Below are 14,924 nucleotides of genomic sequence, written 5' to 3' on the forward strand. Positions count from 1 at the left end.
TTTCATCCTGTTCCATCTCTATTGTCCTCCTTGCGAGTCTCTCTTCGGCAAAATCGTACTAGTAATGAGGAAGCAAGTTCTCGTCTCGGGAATTAGAACCTTTACTTTTCTCTCTCTTTCGTCCTCTCTTTCGTCCTCCTGGCTCCGTGAAAACTATGACGCTTCGTTGGTTTTGAAGTTGGGTTACCATTACCTCTTGTTTCCCTTTTTTGTTTTGCTTTGTCACATTACGTAAACCCGTTTCTATGGTTCTTTACGCTTTTAACGCAAACCGGCTGCCGTTAAACGACTAGTCTTTCTCTGGTTTCTGTCACGTTCGACACGATACGTGTACACCGTAGTCGATAAATTGCTCGCAGGAACTGAATTCGTAATTAGTTACATTTTCATATTTTCCTAACTAATAATTTCACTTTGTTCGTATGATAATATATTTACACTGATACGTTTATATTAACTTTTCATAACACCACCTAACGCTGAAAGGTCTTGAATAGGGATCACAAAAAATTAACTCAGTTTATGATTTTCTTAGTAGCTGGTTAAGTGTGTGTTACCTATAGCTGCAATGTCGTATCTGATGAAAAGTGTTGAAATTTTACAAGAGGTTTGAGGTTTCAATTGAGATTTTCTTAAAACAAAACATGGTATGAATTCGTTAGAAATATCTAAGGGTTTGAAAATTGAAACGAGATACGTGTTAGATTGCATCAAGACGTGGGGAACAAGGCTGTACTATACGCTGACCGATTGTACATGGAACAAGAAATACACAACAGAAGTTTGAAGTTGGGGAGATTTTCAGCGAAATGGAAAGTTGAGTCAACGGTTTATCGACTGGCTGTCGTATTGACAGTCGACAGTTCGCGACTTTGTAAGTCGAAAGTGGTTTATTCCATTCGGTCTTCGCTGGAAATCCAGTTTGCTTCTAAGGTATTGAAAAATAACAAGTTACGGGAACTAAAAATGGCGAGGCCTATTTAACGCGTATAAATATGGCACCTAAATATGATAATTGGAGGGGCAAGTAGTTGAAAACGTTTGAAAGAAAAGAGAAATCCGGAGCAACTATGGAGCCTGTAAAAGCGAAGTGGATTAAATGGAGCGGTATTTTCGACGATCCTTGTTACGGGTTTCGAGCTTTCATTATCGATTCGCTCATTGTTACGTTTTATTTTGGACCTTTGAATGTTCCAGCGAAATCCAATGGAACACAGAACGTTTGGACGTACTTAACCGTCTAATAATCATTGTTTTACCATCGTGGGATCTTCTAAGTTCCTAAGTTCTATTCTCCTGTAAAAAATGTAATACTAGAACTACCGAGGAGTAAACTATAAAATAAAAATGCAGCGAAGAATAAAAGAATATATCTTGCTCTCATAATTCACAAAAAATCACAACGTGCCCCTAAAATTATATTATTTCTAAATCCGTGGAATTGTCATAAAAATGTTACGAGTAAATTATGAATATTATTTGAACTATTCTCATCTGTTTTCTTCTTAATCTTATCCTAGTCGTACGCGAAGGGAGTAAAGAAGCGACAAGCGGTTGGCCATTTAATTCCGAATGATAAGACAAGGGTCAAATATGCAATAAGAAAAAATAAAAGAAATTACTCTTTGCTCCTTTGACCAACATTTCCATCGTTTAATCTCAGCTTTCAAGACTCTCCCCGTCGCTCTTAAATACTTCTAGAATCCTACGGCGGCTCTCTGTATAGTATAGACGATGACTTTAACTATCGTTTTCCGATAACCTTTCCATTTAAAAACTGTTCACATTAACGCTAATCGTTGGACCGATACAGATCGATCCATCGCTATGCTCGCTTCGTTATCCGATGCCACAATAGTTTTATTGTTTGTCCAACTATTTTTCCCCATTAACTAGCTATTAGATTTTCTTTGTTTATACCTAATTGATGAATTTAAACGGTAGTCGATGTAAATTATGTAAAGATATGAAATAATGTAATATGAATTTGTTTTATTTAGGACAGGATTAACTTATTAATTTATTTAACAACACGTTATTTATAACTTTTAACGGTCAATTTTAAATGAATGTTCATTGCTTACAGCAAAAATTTCAATTTCTTTTATTTACCATTTCGAGTCCTCAGTTCCTCCTCCTATTGCAAATACTTAAACCGTCTTGCACAATTGTACAGTGCTAAGATGTCAATATCGAGCAATACGAAGTTATCGCTGTTATCTCGTTCGTTATGTCGTCGTTCATCTATAGTACATCGTGATTGTCTACGTTATTACCCAAATATTAATTGTGATTATATCAAAGACACCCGTTAAAATATCAATACGTTAGTATCAAGCAAGAAGGGATTCTCCTCGAAGCTACATCGTTATCATCGTTCGGCGTTCGATAGCTATCGTTATTGGCGTCGTTGCTATTTTACGCAAATTGTAATCTGTTCCACGGTAGCACAAAGGAACTAGCAAAGTCGTCTAAACGTGTATCGTAAGGTCGTACAGCGTATTAGTATCTTCTAGATATCACGGTACTCCAGCATGAAACATGATAATCTATTGATAACGAACGGGACGATTGCGCGTATGACACGATTGGGTCGCAATTGATTTGATGCGTGAATTCGATCGCAACGAGAAAACACACGGGGAAGCGCGTCGATTTTTTGGCAGCCGTGAAATAATAAAAATAGTTTCTGCCGCGGTAATGGAATCTGCTGCTGGCAACGGGAACACTCGTATTAATAGCCCGTCGTATTTTTAGTTAACGAAAAATACGGCATACAAATCTGTCGGTTATTGTTTCGAACAAGCGATCTATTCCAAGCGGAAAAATTCAACTCATATCGCTTTGAGTGATGATAAAAAAAAAAAAAAAAAAATCACGAATGTTGCACGTTAATATACATTACCGGTTGCATTTCTCAACTTCGCCTCGTAAACGTGGTATCATTTGAATAATCCTATTAGATAAAGTATTCACAATGTTTAAAGACTGATTTAGCTTATCACTGAAAAAATACTAAAATGTTCTTCAATGGTACATTTCGTAACTCTGAGTGATCAACATAACATGATAAACGATTATTCTCTCAATTATAATTAAACTGACCATTCCATATTTTTACAAACATAACCGATACTTTAATGTGCAACATAAAAGACAGATTACAGATTTTTCTGTATTTACGAAGAATTTGAAGACGAAGAAATATACAGAATACGTGTAACATATAAAAATATATATATATAGATCTAAAATATTTTTCGATACGTTGTAGGTAAAATAATTTTCTCCCTAGGTCCTTTTTAATTATATTCATAAATATGAATTCAATAACGATCGACCGTATCCAATCTCTAATGACGATTATCCTTCTCTGTCAAAAAAATAAACGTGTCCAATAACCTGGCATTCGTTTCTTTGGCTATCCGCGATCAAAAATATTGTGCATCGGAGTAACGTGGAATGACTCGCGTGTAAGTTGCAAACAAGTAAGGGTGAACAGAGAAAAAGCACGTGCTAAGCCCAGCGAGGAAACTGTTGGATCGGCAATGTCAAGTTACGCAAATCGATTTGCTCAAATTCGCTAGTACACAGCATGTCTGGTCCACTCGTTTTTATCTTTATCGGTTATCTTCCCTGGGGCTTTCTCCACGAGTCAACATTCTTGCGGGCGAAAAGCGTGGAATCTCGCGCGCCTCTCTCGTTTCGCGCTGTTCTGGCGCACAGCTCGTTCGCGCGGGCTAGCGGAACGTCCCGTTTGCGTTCCACCTCGATTTCAGCTCCATTCGCTCGTCCCCGTTTGTAAAGGAGATATCGATCGTTTTGTTTCCGTCGTTTGTCGGATCGCTTCTGTTTATTCATTCAGGATGGAACGGATACTCATTGTTCGTAGCAGGTTTGTTAGTTTAAAAAGTGATTTTTAATTGATTTTTAATTTAATTTTCTTTAAAAAATAGCGTTTGGCATTCTTCGTGTTAATATTTTTATGGGCGGAGATGGAAACGGAACGCACATTGATTTATACAAGGAATTAACCCTTATCTTAAGCAATAATTTTATATTATCAGACAATATATCTGTGGTATAAAATATTTAATCGAACGATTTCCAATGAATCGATCAAAATCGTACTCGTGTATTTTTAAGGTAGTCTGTCACTGTCAACCATGGATGGCTATCGAACGGTTATACACATAGACGATTGTATAGTTAGTTGCTACGCTCTCGCGACTCAGATATCGATCGTTTGGGCTCGCATTACCCGCTAATTGTCGTATCAGACATCGATCACTCGAGTAATTCGTCGATTCCGATATCGTTGATGTATTTACGCAACGTGCAGGATAGACCTTGATCGTCTTATCCGTGAAGCTCTTTAATTTTAATTACTTATCGATCGTGACTCTGTACATCGTGCGCTCCACACGAACATCGATCCATCGCCGACTTTTTCTTGCACTCGCTGCAGGCGTTCTCGACGTGGTGTACGCGTCAATGAATGCGAACCTGCTCGGTCACCGTCGCGAGTGTTTCGCTATTTACAAGCCAGTGGGTAATTAGTTTCAAGGTTACGCTAGTCATGCATACACAAACTCGATCAGGATCTCGGTGACTTATCGCGACGCGTCTGGAATCAGCTGAGCGATATATGTACTTACGCTAGTCATGCAGATAACGACTGTACGAATATGGGTTAGAGACATTGGTCTTTGTCGAATCTTTTCAATTTATTCCTCTAACTAAGCGATCATTGCGCGATGTATTTTTCTTCTTCGTCATTTAACTTGAGCAAGGAATCAATTAATTATGCATGAGTTTACGGCTGGGTTCGATTTCAATATTCATGAATAACAGCCAGTACAACAGTTTCGCTTCGTGGCATACGACTACTACTCTGTAAAGAGTTACGTTTCGTTTTCTGTATCTATAAACGACGATTAATAGTAAAGAAATTACGAGCTTTATAGCTGTAAACACGAAGTTAGCGCAAGTTTCTCATTAAGGTACTCGTGAAGCGATCCAACATTTTGCGTCAAGATTACGATGATCTTCCAAGAATACACATTTATTTTTTATAGAATTCGAACCATTTCCTTCAAGTCTACCTCTTTTTCTTTAAAGATCTCGCATGATATTCGAATCTTTTTAGTGAAATGACAATATTTTCAATCTTCCGTTATAATGGATATATTTAGAATAAAATTTAGTACAACAAACAAACATACGCGTCTACTGTTATGAGTCACGCATCGCGTAAGCGTTTACAAATTTATTTATTAGTTCCCAGTCACGTTTACTACCGAGCACTCGAGTTAGCAGTGAAGCAACCTACTAAATCGAAGATAAAGATAGGGACGAGCGTTTAGACGCGATTCGAAGAGACCCTTACGCGTGACGTTAAATCGATACGAGTCCCCTTAGTTTTATCCTTACGACTTAGCCCATGAATGTGAAGCGAGATCGGATTTTCAGGTTTGCAAGAAAGTAATGCGGCGTCTTGATGCAGCCGCTGAATAAGGGCTGTTTCGTCGCGTTTTATCGTCCGCGGGGTCGCGTAATTACACGATGGGCCGCGCCACCCACCTGCGTTCGTACTGTATACACGCTCATTCACACCGGTCATTGTTGCGGACTATACACCAAGAGCGTAGTTGCAATACGTGTAGAGAGTCTACTTCGCGTTGGTTCGAGCTGAGAGCCGTGAATCTGCGTGGGCCGCGAAGGACGCAGCCAGAGCAACGACTTCATTTGTTATCGACCTCATAGGAAAAGTCCGCGAAGGTTCTCGGGGCTAGTGGCTTCACGGTTAGTCCACGTAAAAATATCGAGTCCTTTTTCGGTCTTGCTCCCCCCCTCCCCTCTCTAATATTTCAAGGGAAACTGGTTGCCGCACCGAGAGAACGTAAACGAATTTTTCTCGCTGCTGATGCCTTGATAAAGAAGCATCTTCTAGTTCCGTGAAAGAGAAATCCTCTGTAGCTCTTGGTAGATTTGGTCTTTGGTGGAGTTGCAAGGCGTAACAAGAAATATTATATCACGTTGTGTAATTAGTCCGTTAGCATTTAAAAAAAAAGAAACTGTTACATGCGATCTATTTAATCAACGATATTATTACTTTGTACTATTGGCCTTTGAAAATACATCAAACAATTTATTCACCTTACTATCCATTCCAAAGTTTTCATTCTTTTATCAAAACAATCTGTACAATTCTCAAATTATTTGATGATTACTCGTGAAAGCAATTTTCCGAATATTGAAATAATTAATATCCCAATAATATCAACGACAATCATCCATATTACTAACAACTACTTCGTAAATCTGTAAGTATGTTGTACGCATGTATGTGATCGAGGACAGATTTATGATTGAGATTTTCGTTCACGAAACGCAACGATTTTTGTTACAGTCCAAGGGATGAATCTTTTTTTTTTTCGTCGTCAGATTTTTGTATGTTTTGCATGTTCAATTTACGAGGGAACAATCGCTGATAGTTATCGAAATATACGCATAGACGGCGGAATAAAACCTGTACCATGGAAACAAATTTTAATTTCCCCATGGACTGTAACTTTATTCAATCGCGTTGTTTCGGCTATTTTCGTTTGTAACGCCAAAGCAAACGCAAGTATCGACGTTTTTCGATGCTTCATGTTTCCCCATGTAGAAGTTGTTATACAACGCGACTCGTATAATACCGGAGCTCGAAATATCTTCGTTATATTTCTACGTGGCGAGAGAGACGCGGTGGACGCGATCGATATTTCAATGAAATTAACTTTAACACGGATCGTTTTAATCTATGGGATTTAAATAATAAACAGAAAACACGTATATAAAAATATCGTTTTTAAATACGACCAAGTCGCGGTAAAAGCCAGTTCCTGATATTAAATTCCATCATTAACTTGTTCACCTAATTGCTTCCACAGAAACAAGCACGGTCGACGTATTAATCCTCTCTCACGATTACTCTCACGATTATACAACGGTTCGAAACGGTTATTCACGCGAATATACCTTCCTCGGTCGGTATCTATTTTCGCGTAAACTGATTTAAAACAATTCCCTGGAATATCGGAGCTTGCTACGAATAATAGATTTATATTATCCGTTCATTACCGTAAGGACGAGAAAAGGACGGTCGGCGATCTGCGTGCGGTCAGAAACGAGCCGCGATACTTTGGTAACGCGTTCGTTCCCGGCGCGTTATCTCGAATATGTAATCTTATCCCCGATCTGTAAACACCGAGAGATAAGTACCGGTGGATAAGCGGTTACAGGTGGTTCTCCTCGTTTCCTCCGTCCCTTTCTATCTTTCTTTCGTCTTTCTCCCTTGATATTTCCTCTCATCCTGGCTTTTACGATCTCTCCTTCTCTCTTGCAAGCCTCTTCTCAAACTGCTTCCCGTCGCCTTCATCTGGCGCCACCACGGCGCACAGTGTGCCGCTTGATTGAGGATTTGGATTTCGTTTGGGATAAAAATCAAAATTTGCGGGCCATGTCCGGACGTTCGCGGTCCACGTTCGCCACGTTCGAGTGTCCCGACGTTACGATCTTCTCGACTTCCAGCTAAATGAATACATAGCAGGTATGCGCGTATATAGATATAGCTCTCTGGGACGAACGACTGCTCCGATTTAAAGTGGATAACGGGGACCGTGTAAACGCATCGAATAGATCGAAGTGATTTCGAGTTGATGCTCTTTCGATCGCAAACGAGCATTTTTTTCAGTGGTTGTTTGTTATCTGGTTTATTGACAGTTTAACACGTTAGCTTCTGAGTGAGTTTTGTGTGTCTTATTCGTAAATAGGTATCGTAAATACTTTATTAACATTATGGCAACTGGTAACACGACACTAATGCCGAGTGTTACTCGTACCTAATAGTACGCAATACATATATCTTTATGTAATTGTGACGTTACTGCCTTCGTATTTTTCAAATATCGCAGATTATTGAACTTTTCGACAAACATAACGAGAACGATATATGAAAATATAGTATTGAAACGTTGGAACAATAAATTTGTTTCATACCAACACCGTCATGTTTGATAACATAGTGATATCATAGTGGGTTAGAGCTAAGCATCGTAACTACGTTTTGTCTCTAATATTTGCATAGAATATTACTTTTATCATAAGCGATAACTGTCCGAGTTTTGATTTATTTTGTAAGCCAAGACCGTCATTCGTATATTTATTTGAACAGAAGCTTGCCTGTTAAGCTCGGAACAGATTTTGTTTGATCGCATAACGTCGGGCTCTCAAAACAAAAGCCGCGTGTCACACATATGTCATGCCGCTAGCGAACGTGTTAAGCGCTTTATCGTGCATTTAGTACTTTACGTTGCCACTGAAATATTAAAAGCTACTATAAATTTCACGAGCACTACTGTTTCTTTAATTTACTCTGTTAAGTTCTGAACGAAATCCAGTAACATACGGTTATATGATAAACGTGTTCAGAAATTGAGTAATGACGAAACAGCGTTTGCGTAAAGACCGCAGGATCGTCGCGTAACATGGTAAATAAGTATAATTGATTTACAACGGGCTGTTTGATACCGGAGAGGTTTTCCGATAAGATAATCGTCCCACTATCGTTAGTATTTTATGTTCATCTTCCCCATATTACTCTTCGTCGGTATATCCGTTTATTATTTATATAACGAATTTACTATATTTACTTTGATGCTTCATTACGCGATAAAAGACAATCACACACTTCATCAGGCGTATTTAACGATAATTGATATTATTAACTCTTCGATGATTTGTTTAAATTTTAATTGTATATAAGTAAGACAGTCTCGTTAGGCGTTACAACGAAAGTAATGCAACGCGTAATGTCAGAGTATGATTTATAAAAGATATTTAATATTAATTTATCTCATCAAGGATTATATTAACCTAACGTTTCAGTTTCGATCTTTCAGTTTCTCGGGTCTTCAGATTTTCAACATTTTCCAATTGTCAAATTTTCAATATCCATTACGCGTTGTTTCGTTCCTTGATCCTTAACGAGTCGCTGTTCGACTTTCACGATATATCGGCGTGTTCTAACGGAATTATTTCTTAACATACGGACGTAGGTCGGCAGACGCACGTGGAAAACATGGGTATTTCCGTTGGTGTAAACCGAACGCATCGCTATCCTAATCTTAGAATATCGTTCAGCGCGTGGCCTCGTCTTTGCGAAAAGCTCGTGAGCGCGAGCGCATATCGTCCACCGCGGCATTTCAAAAAGAGCAACATTCGAATTGGCGACGATCTCGAGGCGCGCGAAACTGCTTTACCGTTTCTCTTCCCCCCACGATGTCGTCTTTGTCTATACCGCGCACGAGTGCGTGTGTCGAAACGAGCAACAGTATATGCTATCGTGCGTAATATAAAAAATAGATAAAATATCTCAAGTATAGTACTCGTTAGAATATTTACGAGACAGATGAAACAAATTTTTACGTACGTAGCATTTTTCTGTTCGTGCTCGTAAAAATATTTTGCATGGATAGCTGCAGCCTATTAACATTTGATTCTTTCTTGACTAAAACAGTAAAAATGAATAGTATCAAATTTTGTTATCTAGATACTGATTATACGGATATACTTCATTATTTTCGACATACTGTTTTTTAATCTAATTATCTGCACTTATAGCTTAAATATCTAATAATTTGATTTTGTTATTTATATTTATTCGTTTTAATTTGAATTTATTACTGATATTCGTTCGTTTTAATTTTAATTTACTTTTACTTATTTATTTGTCCGATTTCAATAATGATATTAAAACTGAATAGGTGATAATTTTGATCTATTATAAAATTCAAAATTTGAATTGAGATTAAATACTATTTTATATTAATGCATATCGATTGCATAGATCATGAATTATACAATTTAAATTTATAAATTAATATTTAAATTTGTCGATAATACAACGAAATCAATAGTTTTTAATTCTTTAGTTTATGTTAGTTTCTGTAGATTTTTGCACGATAGTGTACTTACCTAGTACGATCGCTCTCGAAACAACAGCCTAGACGCTCGCAGCCCGAGACAGCGTAGTAGTGTGGTGTAACGCGCTACTTTAGGGTCAACGCATTGCCAAGGTGGCGGCCATGTGGCACGTTCTGGCGCATGGCAAAGCGCTTGCGTGCACACTCGACCCGGCTTATCCTTGATTGGCCGCCTCTACGTGCATACATCGCATCAGCGCAGCGTGCTACAGTTCTGCACTCACCGCTATTATTAATCCCATTAAGGGGCCACGGGCTATCCCAAAATCGACGAACTCAACCGTTGCTTCCCTTTTTTCCATTTCTTCCTGCTTTATTTGTTGCTTTCGTTCGTTCTTTCATGTTGTTTCTTGCTTTTGTTTGCGGATTCGGTAACTCGAAACGGAATAGCGATCGCTCCGAGTGAACTGGTTCGTTTACGAGAGTGGTCGATTTATAGAGCAACGCGTTTCTAGCTTTCTCTTTTCGCAGTTTTGTTAGCCGGTGTTGCTCGTGAATTGTTTAACCTGTTGCCTTGCTGTTCTTTCGAGAACGTATTTTGGGATTAACGAAGCAACCGCTGATCCATACTTTCTAACTAAACGCTATGTGCACGTGATTCTAGTTCGAGTAGATCCGAATTGTGTGATCAGAGTAACGATTAACTTCGATTTCACCAAAAACTTGTACGTTTTTAGCATTTGCATTCTGTTTATGTACAATTAGTCCGAACCTCGTCGCTCTAACGTGTTTGGTATTTTTAATATTAAAAGAGTCGTTCGTAGTCGGTTAAAAACTTGTTTTCTCTGTGAGAGCAACAGCGAATTCTACTGAGAAAATTAAGCTGTCAAAAATATATGTAAAAACGTTAGAGCTATCTTATCGAGGGAAAGCTATCCCATAGTTAGTTTCAATAGAGTTCATTTTTCAGGTTTCGTTGGAAAACGAACGAGAAGCAGATTGGAAACAATTTATATTTCTGCTTACACTTTGGTCAGTCGATGGTAAGGATTAATTCAACCTTTGCTGACGCCACTTGGAATACTGCCGACTCGACATATGTCCGTTGCAAAATAGTATTAATCAATTTACGTTTCCCCTTGAACGCTGCGAATTCATTTCGACCACCGTAATATCCCACGCGGTTAATAAATATCACCTTTCGTACAAAGATTGATATCTGTTACTCGCCAAAAAGATATTTCACAAATTCCATAAAGATATCAATATAAAGTAAAATATAAAGAGCGGTATCCAATGGGGGACAGGATTGAGAGCATCGAGGCCGTGATTTAAGTAGAACGATTCAATTGATGTGATACAATTCGCACATTTTCGTCATCCATCTCGAACATTCTTGTTATTCCTTTGGCGAAGGCTGGCTGAATGTAAATAATTGCATCGTGCGTAGGATGACAGCCTTACTTGATTTACGACATTTTAATTCATGCACACGCTTCTTGTTTAATGGTTCGAATTTTTACATTTTTGATTTTTGAATTAACATTTCTTTTTCTGTATGCCAAATTGATCGAAGTATCTCGTTTAGAAGGAGTGAGGGCGAAAATAGATCAGAATTTATGTTATATTAGGGTCGTCTTTTATTATAGATGTTTCCGGGCATCGCGAAAATTTGTAAGTTCTTGGAATCTTACTTTAATAACGCGCATCTCACACGTATATATTCATATACACTGTTTGTAACTGTCTGCGGTTGGTTAATGGAAGGAATGCAAGTTTGGTTGGTTTACGCTGTAATAAGATCACCTTCCGGGTCACAACCTTAAAATAGTCGAAATGATCGTATCTACAAATCGGTCATTTACATTTACAGATCAGAAGCGCAGCGAGCAGAATATATCTTGTAGCCAATTTTCCAATCACGCATAGTACTCGCAATCATCCTTATTATTCGATTTTCATTCACTCTAGCGCTGCACGAGATTCCAGAGTATACCAGAATGCATCTTCGCGAAGCATTAAACATGCCTACGTACTAATAGATAATTGCGATCTCTACCAACTATTTATATACTTGTATCAAATCTATTGTAGCTTTTATGCACACTTTTAGATTGGTTTGAAATCTTACCGATATACCGATAGGTATACAATCATCATAGCCGGCTTCCATTACAACAATAATGAAAACTCAAGATGCTTCGTACAACACACATAATATATTCATAAAAGATGTATACATTTGCTCGAACTCTTTCACGAGTCACTGTATACATACCTCTACCTCTCGCACATCTATTTATGTACATATTCATTACGTTCTTCACTCCTTACATCGTCCTAAAATAAGCGTTTTCCAAGTATCCCCTTGGACAGCGATAATATCGCTATAACGCGCATTGGTAACGCGTCTCTTAATCACGCGAGATCGCATCGTAAACGTAAACGCGTAGATGCTATAACATCCAGCTGATCGAGGCTCGCTTCACGTCGATCGTAAAATATAAGTTACGCGAAGGGTGGCTCCATAAATTGATTAATTGGACAGGAGCTTTCAGCCATTCTCGATTCGATCGATTTATCGAGGCCGATACAGTTCTCCGTTTCACGGTACCCTGAAACTTTATCGGCTGGTCACTTCCGCGACGTTTAACCTGTATATATCCTTCGCGGTGTTTACTAGCGGTCATATACACGTTCTTTGACAGAGAGAGAGAGAGAGAGAGGGAGAGAGAGAGAGAGAGAGAGCGAACCGTTGATGCACGTGGCTGTCGTCAAGGTGACTTTCTAAAATCGTTAAGGGGTAAATGTGCGTGCCGAATCGGGCATTGTGCACGATACGGCTGTTCGCGTGCAGTTACCTAAGGCTCCCGGTGAAGGAAAGTCGAGAGAGCTGGATTTACTCTTTCGACTGCATTCTTAAACGTATTTTGGAGGAACGTATGGAAGCCTTTCCAAACTCCGTGGATCCCCGCGTTGATTTATCGGCGGTAGTTAGACGAGAGAACCTGGTAACTGCTTGAGCGGTTTGAGTACTCACTCCTGATGAAAATTGATCGTCTGGTTACTGATTTCGTTTATATAACGGGCGAGGACCCGTTACGTTGTAAAATGTAAAACTATGCAATGTAGAAACGAATGTATTATCGGATGAACATAATCATATTATTATGTTATGTTTGATATTATGCTGATTAATGGTAATTAAATAATGTTATTGTGGTTAAACTGCGGATATTTATAAAAATGTGAATTGGCATAAATATTCACTGAGTAGTGATGACATAGCGGGAAGCCTCGTATCAGAAAGCTGCGAAAAATATTTAATACGCAGTAGCTCGCGGAAAGGTCGAATTAAATTCGTTAAACAATATGGATAGAAAGATTATTTTTTCATATTTTATTTCCCTTGCTTTTCCTGTGATAAATTCCGATAAAAAGAATATTCGTTCTATACGACGAGAAATATCATTTGAGATAAATTGATCGATTTTATCCTAAACGACTATGACACGAATTCAATCCTTTTCACAATGTGTTGATTAAGTGGAGTTTTGGAGCGTTTATTCGTGTCGGGAGCGACAAATTTTTAGTATTTTGTGAATTAAATGGACGATCTTCGCTCATCAAGACAAACAGGACCAATTATCGCGAAAGTTATTTCCATGGAATTTCCTGTTTATTTTTCGTCGACTTTATAAAATTTATACTGCGCTTTACGTTTATAATATTAAATACGACAAGAGGGGAAATTTTGAAAATGTTGATTGCCATTCCAACTTTTCCAAATGAATTGGATAATTCTGAATTGAAAACAATCTATATAGATCGTTCGTTTCTCGATCACCGTTAAATTCATATGTTCTCCGTTAGATAGATTACGCACGAATTACAATAGAACGTATAAAAAAGATCTTCTCAGCAAAGAAGATCCCCCATTCTGCAAATTTTGTAAAGTTGCGCAAAAATGATACACATTATCTTGCACTCCAGGAGCATAGCTCCTTAAGCACAAAAAATTAATAAAAGACACAAGGCTGTTGCAAGAATTGCTGCAATATTTAAGTCACAAATTACGTAGCAAATTGTAAAATTTGTTTTCTCTTTATGTTGCTAGTAACCTAAATAATACGGCGGTAAATACGAGCATAAATAACAAGATTCAGAAGAAATCCGTGATCTTTAAAACTTGTTGAGAATGATTCAAATTTGTGAAGAATTCGTTATGACAGATAAGTCTTAGTCAAAGCGCATCCAAAAGTCATATCTGATCTATGAAAGTTCGACCTACTTGATCCCAAATTCATGAGTTCTCATGCGACCGTTCTCGGAACCGAGAAATCCGATAGGGATGACTCTAGATTTGTTAGACTCTGCATCGGTGATCCTAAACCAACAAAATTTCGTTTAAAAGAATCATAGCGCTATACATCCGGATTTGCGTCCCGTTACGTGGGATTGCACCGACAATAGTGGCGTGTGAAAGCGGTCGCCACGAGTCGAATTGTTATCTGTAGCTTGTACCTGCTGTCGTAATGGAGTACCCACGATGCACGTGGTTCAGACGCTGGCGTATAAAAGGCGGCCGATTTAAAGTGGTCATTTAATTTTATCTTAAGATCGCTGGCTCGTACAACGGATTTCCCTTTACGGAGTAAAGTATTTGTTGAAATTGAAGGCGTATTGCTTACGATTGTCCCACTTTTTCGACATAGTCGTGAGCGAGGTATTCATAGCTATTATTTGAATAGAATACAAAGCATCGTATCGTTTCAAGTAATCAAGAATACATTTTAATATAATATACATTTCGTATCCAGAATAATTCTGTTTGTTACCTCTTGGTAACAAAGGAAAGAAGAAAAGAAATACTTGAACAAAAATACGAATGTTCGAGCATTTTTCGTCACGAATGACCCCGATATAAATAGCTAGCCTGTAAATCGTTGCGGTTCT

The 14,924-nt window shown here is 38.2% G+C and overlaps 1 protein-coding gene across 6 annotated transcripts in view; it reads left to right on the plus strand.

Moving 5' to 3' along the window:
- The window catches only part of LOC122573519 (nascent polypeptide-associated complex subunit alpha, muscle-specific form-like), a 329,038-nt gene that overhangs the window by 29,449 nt on the left and 284,665 nt on the right, over positions 1–14,924 (plus strand). Inside the window, exon 2 of one of the 6 annotated variants that reach the window (XM_043739967.1) lies at positions 10,939–11,011. The exons of the other annotated variants lie outside the window; for them this stretch is intronic. The gene's annotated coding sequence lies outside the window, so the exon portion shown is untranslated. The remainder of the gene's footprint in view (positions 1–10,938; positions 11,012–14,924) is intronic. 6 annotated transcript variants of the gene reach the window in all.

The sequence above is a fragment of the Bombus pyrosoma genome, linkage group LG12, assembly GCF_014825855.1.
Source record: "Bombus pyrosoma isolate SC7728 linkage group LG12, ASM1482585v1, whole genome shotgun sequence".
NCBI lineage: Eukaryota > Metazoa > Arthropoda > Insecta > Hymenoptera > Apidae > Bombus > Bombus pyrosoma.